Source organism: Pinus tabuliformis, chromosome X (assembly GCF_031772625.1).
Source record: "Pinus tabuliformis cultivar Carrire ecotype Pingquan chromosome X, CPIR1, whole genome shotgun sequence".
Taxonomy (NCBI): Eukaryota; Viridiplantae; Streptophyta; class Pinopsida; order Pinales; family Pinaceae; genus Pinus; species Pinus tabuliformis.
The window spans coordinates 1,573,102,530-1,573,109,698 of record NC_142308.1 but is presented as its reverse complement, the minus strand read 5'-3'; positions in this window follow the sequence as shown (position 1 = coordinate 1,573,109,698).

The window sequence follows — 7,169 nt, the reverse complement described above, 5'->3', positions numbered from 1 at the left end:
ATGGCAGGATTGTGTGGGAGCGTGAAAGCTGCTACACCTCATATTTGGATGAAGAAAAAGAACGATGGCAGAACTGGTTACACGAGGTAACCACACTCAATTGCAACATGATCGTAAGATCACTGCGTTGTGTGACAACAGAGGTAAGGGATCTACCTATGTATGATGGGTTGAGCGAGGTGGATGATTTCCTGAATAAATTTGAAAGAGAAGTGCCAGAACTGCAGCGGTTCAATGCTCTGAAATGAGCACTGCATGCTACATCTGCAAGATGGTGGAGTGTGCATCAAAGAAGTTTTGAGGACTAGCGTGAATGTAGAAGGGTGATGCTTATATAGTTTGGAATGCCTCAGATGCAGATGGAAGTTGGGCATCATGGATGAAACAACCTGTGTGCCCACCTCTACATATGGGTACAAATGTATGGTACGCAACCTGCACGAATGCACACCGTGCTCATGATAGTAACTAGGAACAACGAACAGGAGTAGGCAAGACGAGGGCACAAACAACAAAGTATGATAATACTAAGCACACCAAATATTATCCACAGGGAAGCCTTTGAAAAGGTGTACGAAGTGCTGAGCACGGTCCACCATGTGAGATGCACTGACTGGGATCTACGCGTACCAGCAGTTCTATGGGCTTATAGGACCATGTGCAAAACCCTGACCATGCAAGCACTTCTGAAGCTAAAGTATGAAGTAGGGGCTATAATTCCTATGGAGCATGCGAAGTGTAGTCCACACATAGCAGTACCCATAGATACGATAGCCCAAAAAGCTAGGAATGAAAGAATCACATGGCCGCGAGAAACAGAACACATAGGACTTAAGGAAGATATCCGACAGGGAAACTTTATACTCTGCAAAATTGAAAAAGAAAGGGTAGGATTAAGGAAGAAAAGCATTATGATGGATGTAGAGGTCAAGAAGCTGGAGGATGAAATAAAGGAAGCATTTTTCGTTGAAGAACCTATGATGGTAAGGAAAGGTGCGTACGATCATACTGACAAGTTTGAGCACCATCTTCGTGAATTGGTTAGTTTGCTACCTTGGCTTGGACCACATATCACCAAATGTAGTGACAAGGTTAGCGCATTGCAAGTAGTAAAGTGTGCGATGCCGACCACAACAATGGAACGTGGCTATTCTCTATGAACCATGGTGAAGGACGGGATGGAGCCCCACATGGGTTGCGCGACTACCTGATTAGCTATGAGAAGGGAAACCTTAGTGTTGTAGGTAGTTGATAGGAAGCGCAAGACTATAAACTATTCTACCTGGGAGCTGCGTGATATTGGGGATGTGTGCAGAAGCAGAGCGTCACGGGGTCTCTGACCGCACACGGAGGGCTGCGCTACTACGTAGATTGGCCAGAAAATGACCATTGATGTCACTACTCATGATGGGATGTACAACTTGAGGTTAAATGGAGAGGGCCACGGGCATTTAAGACATGATTTATGGGCAATATTTGGGAAAATCTGCTGCCAAGAAACCATTACTAGACCAAAATTGGGGGGAACGATTGAATTCGAATTCGAAAGGCACTATAAAACACAAAGGGTTTCCCAGCAAACAACACTTGGCCATTTGAGAATTGAGAGATTGAGCAGAGCACTGAGCATTGAGAGCCAAGCGATAATTGAGCCCCTGAGTTCACGAGTGACAAAATACAGCCTAGATACGATGACCATAACTAAGGATGGTTTGGGAATTGGAGATGTAACCGCCAGTGAGGCAGCGTAGACCCCATTGATGGAGGATGTTTAAGAAGGTGTTGGGGTTGTGGCAGAGAACCCCAAGTCATCGCGCATGCCAAGATCTAAGAGGGATAAATAAGCAATGGCTCCAGTACGCATGTCCCTGAGGAACCCGCCACACAACAAACTATAGATGGCAGAAAAGGGGAAAGCTGTCACGACAGAAATAGATGAGGAAGAAGAAGATTTGCGAGCCTTGATCATCAGAGAGGAAGAAGATGAAGGCATGGAGGATGATATTCAACATACATGCTCTGCAACAATATTGCCCGCATATGTCCCTCCGCGGAAAGGGAAGACCAAAGTGCCGAAGGACCTGGACGAAACCAAGAGTTTGCTCCATACCCCGCTCCTCCCAGACGGCATTGAGTTTGAAGGCATGCACCTGGGCTATGTGCCAACCATGAAGTTTGAAGATTGGGACCTCATTGACTATGAGAAGTTCCCTCACCTGGAGACCAGGAACCTAATGAAGCAGAACACAATGTTAAAGCCGCAGAAGTTGGTGCACAATGTGGAAAAGGTTGGGATGCTAAACTTATTATGGGTTTCGCATTTCCACTGTGCACCCATTACCATTTTCGTCATCAGGCAGCTTCTTTACCTGGTGCATGATGGGTATCTATGGCTGGAGGATCCTATCCCCATCATGATAGACCCAATTCACTACATTTCTTGGCTCCCCTGCAAAGGAAAAGACCCCGCCACCATAGCCGAAGGAAAGGGCAGTGATCTGGCCCTTGCAGAAGCCATGAAAACAAAATACAAGCTGGAGAAGAAGAAAAAGGGCTATGCCATCTCTAGCATCAAGGAAAAAGGGTTACACATAGCAACCCAAATCCTAGCTGACAAAGTTACAAGGAAGTGCCGAGCCGATGAGGTACCAATGCCAGTGGTCGCACTAGCCGAGTTGTGCGCGAAGGGGGTCCAGTTCAACTGGTCCAAATTCCTCTGTGAGGATTTTTTGAAAAATTTTCGTGAAGCCTAGGAGCAGGGTAAAACCTTCCACTATGCATGGTTGTTGTTATCCATATTACTCGTAGCAGGGGAACTTCCAAAGGACAGTCAATTCCCTAGCATTGACAGAGAATTACCGGATGTCGTGAAGTACACTTCACTCTGGGCCACAAAGGACGCGAAATGGATACGCAACACCAAAATCTTCTAGGTGCCCATGGAGATGAACATCTAGATGTGGATCAACACGAAGCTGCGCCTGTCACCCACAGTGTACAATAGTCTACAGAGTTTTGCAAACTTTAAAGCTAATATGCACAACATTTTTATCAGGGCATGTAAGGATCCAGTGAAGCAGTGGATGAAGCTAAATTTTGTAGCCGATGATGATGCCATTTTTACTCTTTTGGAGACATGGCCTCTGGAATGGTGCACCCCATATCTTGCAGAACTTAAGAAGGCGGCAGCACAGAAGAAGAAGGATGATTCCAAGCTGCGCGTCACACAATTGGCTGAGAAAAGGAAGAAGAAAATAACAACAGTTGAGGTAAGGGTAGCACACGAAGGGGCGCCGAAAGCCACTGACCAGAAGAAGGCCGTAGAGGCAGCAGCAGCAGCACAGGCAGCAACCGAGAAGGTGGACAAGGCCCAAGCAATGCCCACACAGGAGAAGGACGTAGAGGAGGCAGAAATAGTAGAAGGGAGCATGGACCTGGGGACCACATCCACACGGCTGAAGCGTCCACACACAACAGAGTGTGAAGGACCGAGGAAGAAGGTCAAGGCCTTGAAATTGGCCTTTGACCTAATCACCTTAACCAAAGGTGATCTGTATGACATCGGCGAGACGATTCGCAATGTCACAAATGAGGCCCTTCAGGATTTTATGCAAGAGCACCAGACTATGTTGGGGGCCCCCAGACAGGTGCATCCCCTTAGGTGGGTACCCTTTCCATCCACCTCGCAACAGGATCCTTGGAAGCAGAACAGATGCTATGTGCATGAATGGAAAACACAATAGTGTTTCCAGAAGCAGCCCTAGTGGCAGTGAATGAGACCAATAGAATTTCAATTAACATGTTGAAAGTCCTTGGCCTTAATTTGGCTTCCCTTCTGCGAGAGACATTGTATCTACTACAGGGTGGGATAACGATAGAGCTGCATGCTAGGGAGAGTTGTGCGATCTAAGTTCTTATCGAGCAGAAGACAAACATGGAACAACTCAGCTTGCAGCGTGATGAATTGGTGTCACAGAATCAACAGTTGGTGTAGGTGGTAGACGATGCTTGCCAACGGGTCTCAGAGCTGGCCATCCCAACAGATTTATGAGTGTAGGCATGGATCCATAGGTTGGAAATCGGAGTCTGCGAGGCTAGAGAAGAAACAACCAAGATTCAGCTGGAGCTGAATCTTTAGATGAATAAGTTGTGATTAAAGGCGTAACCTCCCACTCCCCGGAGGTCCGAGAACAACACGCCAACACTATCGTGGCGAGATTGGAAGAAATTAGAGGTGCAGTAAAAGACTGTACCACTTTGTTGGAACAAGCACTTGAGGTCCTCACAACTTTGCAAGAGGACCCCAATATCTAGCACTTAGAGACATAAGAGCAAGAACTCTAGCAGCAATACAATAGTGTCTGAGGAACTGCGTAGACTATGGTCCTCACCCAGAGGCTTGTGAGGATGCAGCAAGCTAAAGCACTAGAGGAGCAAGTGGAAGCGGCATGACATAAGAAGGCAGTTCTCAAAGTCCGCGTCTAGTTGTGGATCAATGAGGCTTTCACTATCATGACAAACATCAAAGGAAAGCTCGTACACATACAGTGGATGCACATGTTAATGCAGAGAAGTACCCCAGACACGAAGGTCTCAGAAGAGAGCATGCAGCTTATTCAGCAAGTAGTGGCTTAGTGCGATGCTGACATTAGCACAGTTCGAGGACAAATGGAGGAACTCCATGCCAAGATCGCTGCACCGACAGAGTGACTTAAGGGCGAGTCACGATGTTTGTGTTGGGGGCCTGTTGGGCATGGAATCCCCCCAAGGAATGTTTTGGGGCTGAAAGCCCAAGTTTTGATCTAATCTTGTTGTAAAGTCTCTATGAATTGCAGCCGTGGAGCATGAAATGTATGATAGAGTCACAGGGCTGTCCACCCTAGTCTTGTATTGGAATTTCAGCCTACCCATGGTTCGCGGAGCATGGGATTGTATAAATAGAGTGAGGCTCTAAGTGTATAAGATAGCGAAGTAATAGATGAAGAAATAGAAGCACCAAACAAGTCGCAAGTGTAGAGTGTGTCTTGAGTCGTAGAGTAGGAGAAGGCTCTGTAGCTAAGTGTGCAGAGGCCTAGTAGTCCGGAATTGAGTGCGTAGACCCCTGTAGTTGATGCGCAGGGCGGAGTCAAGTCTATAACCACTGAAGAAAATAACAAAGATAAGTCTTATCTAAATTTTTTGTATCTGTTCTTGGGTTATTACATGTTTGATATAAATTGAAAAGATACTGTTTAGTTACTCCGCGCACTTATATGAATGATTTATATTGCTAAGTATAACTTAACACATACAAGTAGGCTAATTTAATCAACTAACAGTGGAATACTAGTAAGGACTTGGGTACCAACAACATTCGGCCCCTCGAGTAGGGTTGTGCGAAGGCAGTATCTCAGGCTGCAAGGTACGGGTAAGTGTTCATAATGACGGGCACACAGGGTCGAACCGCGGACCACATGAACTCATCATACATCTCCAGGTTTTGGAAATCTAGTTCTCGCATCCTCCCATACTACTTCGAGTGAGACCTTAGTCTGCGCTCTGTGGACTGTTGCCGAAAGGGCCAGTAGTACCGAGATTTTTTTGGCTAAATCACCTCTGAACCTAAGTGAAGCCCCAACAAGCCAACACAAGTACCTCAAAAATTAGGGAATATTAGTTATTCTATTTCAAGAGGGGGATAAATTGGGAGAAGGCAACAACAAATATCATAAATTGATATTGTTGGGTTGTATTTAATGAAATATCACTATAATTTTCTACTAAAGTAAATCAATTGATGAATTTGAAGCTTGAAGGTAGTGTTGAATAGGTGTTGCAAGGTATCTCAATAAAACTATCTATATACATGATTCTAATGCCATGAGATGGTGTGTCAATAACACTATTTTCCAGTGAGGGGTGCTAGATGTAGATAACTTTCTCATAACCTATAGGTCAACCGTATCATTATATTTCTACGAAATATTAGAATGTGTTCAAAGTTTGTATCATATAAGGAAATATGTATGTACTCTTGAATTTATCTATGTTGTAATAAGATCAACAATAAAGTTTTCATTGCAAATAATTGTGATCTACCATGTAAGTTTACTTTACTACATGAAATTCTTGATTTGTTAGATCCCAACTAGTTAGGGTTGAATTTATTTTTCTTGTAATGAGATTAAGAATAAATTTTTCATTTTAATCACTGAAATCTACCATGTAAGATTTATTCACTACATGAAATTGGTTATTTTGTTAGAGCCCAACTTATTAGGATTATTACGAGTCTTATTTCATGACAATATTTATGAATGCTCTATTCTTGGTCAAGGAATTACATATTACAGAAAGGTGGAAAATAAATGAGATGCAACTGAATGGTTTCCATTTTAAAATGTGTGGAGGGAGTAAAAAATCATTTTTAGTCACGTTGAAATATTTTGGAGCACCCACTAAAGTGCTTCATTTTCCTCCTAGTTAATTCCACTTCTACTATCCCAATGCTTCTAGAAGTCCTTCTCCAAAGTGATCCCTTAACTATCTTGGAGGGAAATTGATTACTTGATTGGAACCCATGGATTACAATTTGATTAGGAGCAAGGGATGAGAAAGCTCCATATTCTCCAATGTATTTCACAAGTTAAAAGCATATCAAATGATTCTCTTTCTATTTAATTGATACGACAATCGCTCAAGCATTTGTTAGGATTTTGAGACCTTTCTCAATGAATTTTTATTTATTTATTTTATTTTTCCAAAAATTATGTTCTCAACTAAAGAAATTAAAAAAAGGTGAAAATGATGCAATGGAAGGATTTTTTGTCTTAGTGCCTAAGAATGCCTTGCTAATGTGAAGGGCTTGGTATTTTCTTGACTCAAGATTAGTCACATTTGACTTCCTAGCATTTCTTTTAATTTCATTTTTTTTGTGTTTATATTGTTATCCTTGAAGTTGGTGATCTTGTGTGTGTGTAATAGGAAGTATTAACTACTAACCACTCTCAAAGGAGATATTGATGGATGACTAACTTTAAATGTCCCTACTTGACACTTTAGTATAACATGACCATGCAAAGAAATTATTAATCAATATTAAAGGGAATATGATTAATGTGCAGTGTTTCTTTCCTTGTCATATAATTATTGCATTTTGGCCCCCAATAATATATTTGACGCTACTTTTT